Source organism: Colias philodice, chromosome 26 (assembly GCF_061535455.1).
Source record: "Colias philodice isolate Cphi_HAF_F1 chromosome 26, ilColPhil1 Martin Lab GWU primary, whole genome shotgun sequence".
Taxonomy (NCBI): Eukaryota; Metazoa; Arthropoda; class Insecta; order Lepidoptera; family Pieridae; genus Colias; species Colias philodice.
Window position 1 is genome coordinate 3,371,941 of NC_143111.1, and position 12,858 is coordinate 3,384,798.

Here is a 12,858-nt window from a genome sequence, read left to right on the forward strand (position 1 = left end):
GTTCAAAACTGTCATAGGTATTTTTCATGAATTTATTTTTCTCCGCCTGTTGTAGGCGTGCTACAGCTGTCTGAATTCTATACCAATTAAATTACTAGATAAAGGCACACTATAAAAAGTTATAGGCGTACAACAATACATATATGTATAAAACATCGATTTTATTAGATTATTCCAATGAGATTCAGTCTTTTCGATGTATTTAATTTTGATTTGGATAACTTTTACATCACAGTAGGTGCTATAAGCTCTTTATAAGCCAGTTTTGTAAAAATTCATAAATTCATTTTCAATCTGCCTAAAATAGGTAAATCCCTATAAACCTAAAATGACATAGCTGGCGTGAACGCGTAGGCGCGCGCCTCAGGGTGCAATCATCGGACAAAAGAGGGTTTATTGGGCTTTTTACCGTAGGATAAAGGGTTATATTTACATGGAAATCTATTTCAGATCGTATCAGGCATACAGATTATAGCCTACAGGTTTTGGGTTTTAACTAGTCTGTATAATGACTAGCTGACCCGTGCCCACTTCGATAGGCGTAGAATAATATTGTTGTTTCACATGAAAACACATTGATCAAGAACAAATTCTATGTCACATAGGGATTAGGGATGAAGTAAATCAATTCTAATTTCTACTTGTGAAAGAATTTTTAATAGTGTCAGTAATAACCACAGATAATATAATAGATATGGTAATTACTGAGATTACCTTCCTCATACAAACAATGTTATTACTTATTTACCCCGTTTTCCAATAATTACAGCACTAGAGCGCATTATGCGGCATAATGCTTAACGTTGAATGTTTCAACCATAGCAACGCTTCGCACAATCGAGCACTTTTAAAAGTAATGCGCGTGAATCGATGCGTGCAATCGATTTATCGTTAGTAGGTAATATTATTAATTGCTGGAAAAAAATTTAAAGCTTTCGTTTCATTGTAGTTTTTTCGAAATAATCAAAGTGAATTCAAATTGTGTTAAAAAAATAAATATAAGTATGGATGAAGGTACAAACATTGAAAAAAATGTTAATGAAATAATCAAAATCCAAATTACTTAAAATAACCGTAAATAGTTTTCAACCAATTATTATGTATACCTATATAAATGTAATTGCTAACTTTACTTTTTTTTCAACACTGAACTTAGCGCAACCTGCTGGTGCATTCACGTTCCAATTAAGCATCAGCATAATTCGGCATTGTGCGCCACTGAGTCGCATTATGCTCTGTAATTGGAAAACAGCCTTAGGTACTAATGAATTAAACTTATCCTTCTTGACTAGATCGAGCTGTTCTAGGTTCTATTTTCTGGTCGGCATTATAATAATTCTTCAGTCGTGTCGTCTGTCTTCCGTCCTATAAGACTATGACAATGAAGGATTAGGGAGTGAAATAAAACATTTTTTTTTATATTAATGCTTATTTTATTTAACATAATATAGACATAAGAAATTTTCCATCAATCATGATCAGCTTCAAAGTGATTCGTATTGGTATTCATAAATATCTTTGTAAACATTGAGATTGAGATCTGGAGTAGGTACCGTAAACCTCAGCCGTAAACTTGTAAAGTGTTCCCAAACACCAATTTAATCTGAAAGATTTTCGAGTAAAAATGATTGTAAGTTGTTGACCTTTGCTTAAAGAGATTGGATTAAAAAAGTAAATTACAGATTGCTTTGTAACTCTAAGGCGAAAAAGTAAAAGACACGAACTTTCCTCCCACGAGGCAGAAAGCGTTAAATTTATGCAGGATTAAAGGGTTAAAGATTTACATTATTTTTGTAATTGTCGGCTAATAAAACAGACGGTTCCCACGCGTTTTATAAATGACCTAAAATTGTACAGAGTATAATTCCTAAAATATCCGTAATATTTTTGCCGTAGATGTTTATTAATTGTAGTTTAAAAATAAAGCTTTTCCTATTACCTTATACCTAGGTAGGTACTATGAAAGTTGAAACAAAATGATTGTGATGACGCTGAGTTGGTCAAACGATGGCAAAATTAAGAGGACCCTTGAGGACCTTTTCAGAAAAATGACAACAAATATTTTTATAGAAAAGAACAAAAGCAAAATTTAGACGATATTGCTTAGAGTATCTATTTATTATATCTCAGATTATGTAAAAATGTACCTAACTACTAAGCTCGTAAGTTCAGGTCTCAACCAAGGCATTTTTAACACCATAGATGATTTTATAATTTATAATTTCTTTCTAATCTAATGAAGAAATTGTAAAAAAAAAAACACAAAATTTTAATAATGCCATAAAATGAGTCTTACACTACGCAGATAAATCTTAATTTGAACATTAGCATAAAAACGTGCTTTTGAAATAACTCATAGAAAATCAATTACTATTTTAAGACGTTGATAGATTGAAAGTAATTAAGAGTTCGTTACACTTTGCTTAGATGTTATCAGTTTAAATCATAGAAATCTAAATAACAAGACACTAGAAGTCGTAAGCGTGCGTGACCTTGTCGCCACACAGGTGATTTTCACATCACCAGTGCATTCGTCACTGTTCAGTTGCTCTGGAGACGTATGAGTGTATACATGGTGTGTTTCAGCAATTCCCATTGCGGAAATTCTTCCACAAGTTGTAATTATACTTATAAAGGAATAATATTTCATCGGAAAATATTTTTTTTTTAGAAATAATGCCGTTTTTCCTTAAAATTATAGAATATTTACAAGTATTACGAGTGTCACCATAGTAATTGAAATAACAATGAATGACACAGTCGACCATTCTTATTATCACGTTTGTTCGTATTGGAGCAAAAAGTCTCATATACTTAGGGATGTTATTCTAAAATAAACCGTAAATTCGTGCGTTAGGATACATATTCAAAAGCTTAATTTAATAGATAAGTTAGTTTTCACTAAAATCAAGCTGTCCAATAAAAGGCATAGTTTACTTGTGTGTACTGTTTAGCTTTCGGTTTGAATGTGTTGATTTTGGCGACAGCGGTTTTCATACGAATTATGACATTATAGCACTTCTATGTGTCTTGTTATTTAGATTTCTATGGTTTAAATATAATTTCTAATATAAATTTCAATAAAGCGATGAAAATAAAACGTAGATTACCTAATGGGGATAAAATGACATTTATTAATAATTTTTAATTGTTCGACGTCACATGGACATCACCCTTTCTCAAACAAAATGAACGTTCATGTACCCACCTCACCTCCAACGTTAAATGACATCTATTGAAATCGAAACAACATCAAGTTGACATATTTAATTTCCCGCGCCGACGGAGTGGACCTCTAATATGAACTCACTTATTGCCAGCCTTCAGCCGTGATGAGCTTTATTTCCGTAACCAATGTCAACAGGGTGGAGTAATTAAAACACAGATTGATAAAACCTGAGTCAATATTTGATAATGTTTTTTTATTCATCTGCTTGTTTTAAAGGGAAAGAGTTGTATAATATCTGTAAACATTAAAATTTGTATCGGGAAAATTTCAGTCATCAGATATAAACATACCTACATAATGTAAAAAATATACTAATGACGATTCAAAAGTGCGCTTCTAGAAAAGCTTCCTGTTTTCTTTTTTATGATATTTACAGTAGTGTAATAAAGCTAATAAGCTTACTTTACTAAAAATTTAACCCAGTTATTACAGACAAATAAATCGTAAAAAATTCAAATCTGTTGTTTTTTATAGTTTTAATTGGGCGTTAAGTTGCGCACGTGTATAAAGAAACGTGTCTTAAAGCACGTGTCCCTTGCGGGTTGTCGCGTGACTACAATTGATTAGATCCTGAAAGTCAATCGGTTCTCTTTACAAACGCCTACGCACGGATCGGCTCGATATAGCGCCCACGTGTTTGTAAACATGCATCGTCCGGAAGCTGTGAACACTTAAATACATAATATGTAGATATACATATTGCATTCAGCTTCCGGTCAGGAAGACACTACCTACACATGCACTACTACATACATATTGCTATATAAATACACCTACATTAGAAAATATCTGTTATATTTCTTCAAAGAGTTAAAGTAGTCATATTCCTCTAAGATACCATTTTAACGGCAATTTAATTTAATCATTTATGATTGAAAGATTGACTTAGGTTAATTGTGTTACAAAAATCGAGCCAATTGTTGTAGTACTTATCGTCATCATGTACATAATTAAATACTAGATACTTCATGAGGTATTTAATACAACGCGTATTGAAAATCATATCTAATAATATATGTAGTTGTAAAAATATGCAATCAATGTTGCTAATTGTAGCTAAAACTTGCTTACACTTATGTTCATTATTATATTATGTTCTGCATTTCAATAATATTGTAAGTAACACGTTTTTTAATAAACAATATATCTGTAGAATAAACACGAAAATTTAAAACTCCTTCAAATAATTACTTTCAAACCTCAAGTGGATCCTTAACCCAACAAGAACAACTTTACATTTGTTCAACTTGGAAACAAAGTATTATTCAACTCAAGAATCAAGTGCTATTGTTAAAATATATAGAATAATTTCTTTTCTTTAACCGGACTAAATCCTACTTATACTATATCTTCAATTTGTAAGAAAGTTTGTATAGGTATGATTGTTACTCTCTCACGCAAAATCAATGAACGAATTTTGATGAACTTGGCAGCTTATGTGAATTAGCTTATAAAAGTTTTTGCTTTGCTTTGCCCGCGGATTCGTTGGCACTTTATATAACCTACATACATACACCTTTAATTTTTCATGAGAGTTTGAGAACTAGCCTAACTGTAACATGTTACATATGTTACACATGTTACATAATTAAGCCTCTAAACTAGTGGAAATATCACGAGGTGTTCAAATCAGTAAACGGGTCGAACGGAAATAGGCTCACGAATTCCTGCGCGTGAAAATTCCGCTAAATTGATCCCTGTGTCTATTATAAAATAAACTAAATATAGGAGCATTTTGAACGTCACGTGTATCTGAATAATATTAATAGGTTCTTTACCTTTAGATACTTTAGTAGAAAATCTTGTTAAACGAACTGTTACTCGGCATTATTTCGATAACAAGGAAAACATAACTTAGTATGCATCTTAAAACAATTAAGAGCTTGCTGGTTTATGTAGTGATATTGAAGTCATTTACTTTGTACATAGTGCCTAAAACGAAGCAAACATTAAAGGTTTGTCGCCCTTTAGTCGTTAATATAAGCCCAGCATTAAAACCTATTAACGACGAAATACTTTTACCGTTTTCGCTACAACTAATAAATTGCCTATCGCTACAACTTTCCGAATACAGTGCTCATGAAACACCTACCAACTCTGATAAAACTAACTTTTACTGTTATTGATGCTGTTACAGTGCCACAGTCTGTTTAATAACAGTTGGACTTTTAAACGGTTTTTTTATTGTATGGTTGAGAGTTAAAATTTTTTGGTATTTAATTGTATCGCCATGTCCTCGGCGTACAAACTATGTATTAATGTTACTTTAAAATTAAAACGCAATAGTCTATGAAAAAATATATTATCGCCTATTATATTTTACTTATTATATTTGCAGTAGAACTGTGGGCGTTATTAGGTCGAGTTTCGATTACCTACCGAGAGAGAATTAGACCAAACAAAAAATGAAATGAATCTAATATATTATTAAAAAAAGCATACAAGAAAAGTATACAGAAAGCATTTGCATTAACTTGAGTATCTTGTTTTTTGCACTGTGTCCCTTGTTAGAACGATAAAAGGTTTGTCAGAGAAACGGTCCAAATAAATACTTGAACAAAAGGTTACCGAGCCGTGAACAGGTTGTCTCTATTAAGTGTAGTAAATGCTTTACGAATTTGTGACGTTTCGCAGTAATAAATTAGCATTGACTTTATAGCTCCTTTGTTTTGCATGTAATTAAGTACCTAATTTAACGTGTGCTGCAAAGAGAGAGATTTTGCAGTTCCATTTATTTGGTATTTTTTGATATATAAAAAGAATTTTATAACGATTCTGATTAATTACAGGTATTGTATGAAAGTAATAATAATGATGACACAAATTGTGTGATTAAAGAAATAATTATTACCTACAATAATAACAGGTGTTCGCAGAATGGAACTTTTTAATTAATTCAGCATTTAAAAATATAAAATGTTCTCTTTACAACTAGCAATATAACCACTAAAATACATTTTTCGTCTCAAGTTAATAAACCGTTTATAGAATAATGCTTAGAACAAACTTAACAAAGAGCACTTAACTTGTTATTCCTCCCTTATTGGTCTGAAATACTTCAGAATAAGAACGCTACTACCTATTAAGTAAATTTGATTATACACTTTACGTAATAGAGTAAGTGAACGTTTTTATTTGTCCTAATAATCTGTCAGCGAATAAAGTTAGATAACATGCTGTAATTTTAATATAAGGTATACGAAATAGGGACTTTAAGTGAATAATATCCATAATATAATTATTAATTCATTACAGTATCTGATATTATATCGTCCTGACACAATTTCATCAAAAGCTCTGATGTATACGAAAGCTCATAAGGCTTTATTCAGTTGTTGAGTCTAGACATGACTAATGTTATCTTTATCTTATTTTGGATACATATTATCCAAGCTACACGAGATTACATTAGCCCCAGGTAAGCCTTAATATTTCTGGTGAATATATACTAAACATAAAAAACTCAAAAGAAATAAATTATGGATAGTATTGGTTCGTTATTATTTATTACCAGGTATTTTTTAGAAGAAATTGATTTTAAATGTAGAGCAACTTTTCAAATAAATTATCGACTACCACGAGAAATTAATCATTATTTATTATTTATAAGGTTATAGGACTTCAATCAATTTACGGATCAACAGTTAAAGAGCTTTAAAAAATAGTTCTTATCGACAAATGTCAAAGAATACCATTTAGCTACAAAATATCTTATTGGTTTCTTTTGATGTGTTGTGGGCAGGTAAAGAGCAGATTTTGTAACCTTTATGCAGGGTCACGCGCCGTATAACCAAGACATTTATAGGTTTTTTCTATGAAACCTCATTGCTTTTCATACTGACCCGAGATTTTCTAATAAAGAAAACGAAATATTTGTTTTACGTTTATTTTTGCTCTTCAAATAGTTCTTCGCATATAAAAATAATTTGGAAAATCCAAAAGTGCACGCCTCATAATTTTTTTTTAATAAATATTTATTAATTATTATTTTTGTTTATTTAATAACAATTAAACCACATCGAATCAGACCCTGAAAAATGAAAGGGTTCTATTCCTGAGCATACTCAAGCGTAAGAGAAAAAAAAAGACTCGATTAGTAAAGTATTTTGGTCGCTATCGTGTTAACAAGAAAAAGGATCCGCACATACAGACACACGGACGTCCAAGACAGAACTTTTTTAAACTGTTTTTTAACTATTTTAAATAACAAAAATGACATCAAAAATATCATGAACGTTAAAAATAGTGTTTTTTCTTAATATGTGTGTGTATGTATTATCTTACAAGTGCAATGTATGATACATAAAGACATTTTAAGTTTGAAAAATCAGATGTTTTGCGCCAAGTGACAGTAGTACCCACCTCAACGCTTCGCTTATGAGGCGTGCAATAGAAAAAGAAATGGCCATTTCATGCAATTTTATAGAACCTTGGAATAAAAATTCAAGTTTTTCCACGAACCTCTTTATAAGGTGAAGACCTCCTTCATACAGTCTTGATTTGGCTCTTTGTTGACGCTTTTCTCGGTCAGTATAATTTAGTCCTCATATATATGCATGCGGATTCTCCATCGAATACCATTAGAAATTTTAGTATGTAGGTATTTACTTTTGAAAGATAATTTAAGACGCTTGGAGATAATAATACCTCTATATAATAATTAATAACCATAATAAGAGATAAAAACTTTGATAAAGAAATCATATTTTTACGGTGTACGTTTTCTTATGCACCATATTCCATTAGAACTTTGTTGTAAAGAGGCTTTTGCGCGTTTTCACAGTACATTTCTCAGAAGGAAAAGTCTTTAAACGGTCATTGACCTTTCCTCGTGAATACTCAGAACTACATGGACCACAGCATTAACGTAATGTTAGTAGGCTTTGCTTTTATTTTCTTCTAAAACGTTTTGTTCCTTCAGTGCTTTTGGGTTAACCCGTTTATGTTATTTTCTTATGGTAGCATACGATTTAACGTAATAGATTGCGGCTCGGCCTTGTTGTATTTTAGCTTGTAAATATTTTTAACAGAACAATTATTATTTACCAGTAATAGGTACTTGTATAGACTATTCTCAGACACTGCAGAAAACAGAGCATTTGGCAAATTGTAAAGTACATGTACTTGAAAAAAATACTATTTAGCTATCTCACGAAAACATAAATGTTTAGTATTAAATTCAAAAAAATTCAAAATTCAAAATTATTTATTAGTATTGCCTTGCTTATTTTCATTTTATTTGTAATATTCCCATATCTTGTTCCAGTACATTAATTTACTTTATTTTCGATATTTGTTTGTATATTTACAGTTTTACAACCAGTTTTAGTTTAAGATAAAATAAAATGAAACAACAGATAAATTATAGCAATCTTTATTTCATATCCGTCTTATTTGTACAGTGGATAATTTTTGAGCAGAAATTGTTTCTTCATATAAGTCTAGAACCGAGGTGATTTGGGTTTGATTCCCGGTGGGAGCTTTCAACAAAAACGTCTCAGTCTGGCAGGACACAGAAGGTAGATCACTCGTCTGTAAAGAAAGTATTTATTAAAACATATTATGTCATTAAACAATCTGCACTGCAATACCCCTCTATAGACTATAGAGATGTTTATTATTTTTTGCAAAAAATATTATTTATTTAACTTTACAAACCTAGTTTAAAAAATAGAATGGTATTGAATTCACACCCATAATAGTTAAACACAGTATTGAAATGGTATTGATATACCAAAGCAAATGTCATTTTCAGGACAAAACACAGTGCATTAAATATTATTATGTGTAAGTTTTATTTCGTGGTTTGTATTCTTGATTAAATGATTTATGAAGTACGACTTGTATTTTATTTTCCTTTACGAAATAACAAGTTATAAATGAAACAAAATGAAAACTGCACCGTGGAGTCATCATCGTCAGCCCAATGTTCCCACTGCGGGAACACAGGCATATGTTGGCGATGGGGGTTGGCAGATGTGACGAATATTTGATACTTGCGCTCGCCAGTCTTCTCGTGATGATTTTCATCACTGTTTGGATCAGTGGTGATGTGGATAATCTGCAAATAAATAGAAAAATACATTATTTACACGATTGATAATAATTTGTTCGATTGAAGTTTGACTCAAGGATAAAAAAATAAACAAGTGATCAGTGGAAAGAACTAGGTATATTAAAAGATTTTTCAATTAGAATTATATTTATATTTAACAAATTTTGTAATCTTTCATTATTCTTACATGTAATGTAATAGACAAAACGACAACGATTAGGATAAATCCAATTACTGATAAATTATTTTATTAGAGTATTACTACGAATTTATTATGCAACATAAAATGTTTCGGTTCGTAACCAAGTGTATATTCAGATAGATACAAGATATCGCATTGTGTGCGCCATCAAATAAAATAGATATCTATTGGAAAACTAATAAATATTTCGAATATAAAAACGACATTGTCGTGTTATTGAAATGAAATATTATTCACTCTTTGAGCGAAATATTTTACTATCATTGGATTCTCTATAACAAATAATATCTGTAACAAACAATATTAAAAATTCTAAACACACATTGTCATCATTTAGTTTCTGCTTCATGAAAAGCAACCTTTTTAGGGTTCAGACTTCTACGTAAAAGATAGATTAATAGAACTTTCAACATATATCGGTAGGACATTTTTATAAAAGGATTACAATTTTCATTACATTAAGTGCGCTTTGAAGGGATTTGTGGGCTGAAAGCAAAAACGTTAAAACATTTTCATAGATTGATGCTTTTAAAGTACATAAAATTATGAATTTACTTATTTTGATTTATGTTTTTGGAAATTCCTCATGGCACGTCACATATCACATCTATCACAAAAGCGTCCTCAGGTATGTATGATCTATATATTTTGCGGTGAAGAAAAGCCCGTATTTCCCACAAAGGTATTTCCGTATATGTAGTGTGTTGATTGAGTGAAATATATACGTCTTTATCAAAAAATAAAATGCATCGTTTAAATGTTATTTAGTTCTGTTACGTCTATCGCCAACGTCCATACCATGCTGAAAACACCGGTTCTCGTCCGATCACCGAATTTAAGCGACGTCGGGCGCGGTTAGTACTTGGATGGATGACTCCTTGGGAACACCGCGTGTTGTTGACTTTTTTGAATATTCACCATACGATTCTATTATCATGTGATGTGATGGTTCATTGTACGTGGAAGAATAAAATAAATAAAAGGAAAACATATTGAATATTGAAGTACACATATTTATTTGCTGTTATATTTAGCAATGAAAGATAAAATTGGTGTTGAAGTCTTCAACATAATAATAGATTGTCAAATACATCCGATGCCGTATCACGAGCAACAATGGGTCTTTCAACTGAAGACCTTGCGATCACATCGCGTAGCGTCTTAACGTGATAACAATACAATAAACAAACAAAAGCATTTCTATACTTCTATATTAATAATATAAAGCCGTGGAGTTTGTTTGTTGGTTTGAATGCACTAATCGCAGGATTCAGGACAGGAGAAGATGACTGATATCAAACATTCTTTCACCATTGGAAGCGAACTCTGAGATAAGGCTAAATTTGTACCACAGACCCAGCCTAGATGGACGGCTGGCTAGTAATTCTCTTTTTTTGTCATATAAAATAGCCAATAAAACCTGATGATTCAAACTGAAAAAGTAGGTAGTTAAATTTAAAACAATAATAAATTGCCATACCTACATACAAGCCATGCATAGGTACTTTATTTCACTTAAAGGTAATCCTTTCCTAACGTTACACACATACAATATGTTTTGTGCATTTTTTAAGTACATGTGAAGTAACGGAACGCTTTTCATTACTTTTAATAAAAACATCGCATCATCGCGTATTATTACAATAAACCATTTTTCAAGCCGATATTGGGTTCTCATTAGAAGCCAAACATTTTTTTCGATACACAATTCATATTGGACACAAAATATGTAGAGTAGTATTCGTAATTTGTAAAAAAACAGAGCTATATTGAACACAGCCTTATGTTAAATACGATAAATTAATAACAAATTTACGAAAAGGTAAGCTTTCCTACGCATAAGTTTGTATAATCAATAAGAAAAATTATTGATTATACAAATCAATTGTACCTATATAGGTACTATACAACTACTTACATAATTCTCAATCACTGTTACATACACAGATATATCTGTACAATTTGTTTATACAAATCCCTAATGAAGAATTATTTTGTATTTATTTGTAGCAGATTATATTATGCACACACAACGCAGCTCTATGCCTTCCTCTGCTCCAGTATCAATGCCTGAAGTTGAGCAGTTGTTTTCCTAATAATGAATGTCGACTTGTTTGCGAGACAGGTGTAAGGAGCTTACATTGGCTTTTGTTTATTAAACTATTATTAATATAACCATATAATACTATATTTGATATAACTATTATATTATATTTATTTTCTACCGGTTATCGATACTGGAATTATATTTCTATGTGAAAAGATTTTTGTTGCGTTGCTATTATTACAGTAGTTTTCTTTCATGTTTGTTTGTTTGTATGATTGAATGTACGTCATTAAAAGATCTATGGAATGTATGAAATGCAATGTTTTATCTGAAATAACGAGTTTCAAAATTCAATATACCTACAATAAGTCCACAGGTATAAATAATAAACATGTGTATTATGCTTTTCTCACATGAAGTTATTTCGATGAATGGTAACAATAACGAAGAATTGAATATGGCATTGCGAATTTTTGTTTTTATGAAATGTGATGACGTTGTTGTTGCTTTGAAATTAGGCTTTAAATTAGGCTTTACGGTAATATGCGAACACAAAGTTCAGGACGGTGCGTGTGCGTGGACGTATAGAAATTGTTTCTATATACTTAGTGTAATCGGAACAACCTAAACGAGCATGTCTAAGCGTTTAGCTAATACTTAGCATCATTTCTCAAATTACAGTAAAACAATCTTTAGACCACAGTTTTGTCTCGAGAGAAACAGAAACAAATGCCTGTAAGTTAATTTTGTTTGCATATCAAATTATATATGTATTTAAGATAAGTTTATTTATCTATTAAAACAATATAAAATTACTTCAACATTCATTCGAATTTACGCCTTAATACACCTTTGATTTATTACCCAGAAATAAATACTATTTTCTTAATAAACTTACATATATACCTTATTAATATTATAAAAGGTTCTCCTTTATTAAACGTATACAAGAAAAAATACAAGAGATACTCAATCACGTCTCGATTTTTAATTATTGCCCGTTGTTTATCGATACTTCATATTAATCACTCCTGGAGTACCTTTTGTTCCATAAGGCCTTCCATTATACAAAGAAAACATTTAGCCTTGTACTATTTTCGATATCATAGCACAGTTCTTTATTCATTGCGTGTTTCCCATGTGGAAACTGTGTAAGAGTCTGGAGCAAAGAAGCAATGGACTATGTTTGGTTGAGTAAAGATTTTCTACGACATTTTTTCTTTACCTCCACGTGGCCTATTTCTCGTCGATGTAACTACTCAACCGGTAAGATTCAATCTACTGTTAACAAACGTTTTTTTTCAGTGAAGTCGATGGAAAACGTC

At 31.1% G+C, this 12,858-nt stretch overlaps 1 pseudogene; it reads left to right on the top strand.

Annotated features, from left to right (window-relative positions):
• The first annotated feature begins 10,270 nt into the window (after nucleotides 1-10,270).
• Nucleotides 10,271-10,389, top strand: LOC149476841 (5S ribosomal RNA; annotated as a pseudogene).
• The last annotated feature ends 2,469 nt before the right edge of the window (nucleotides 10,390-12,858 follow it).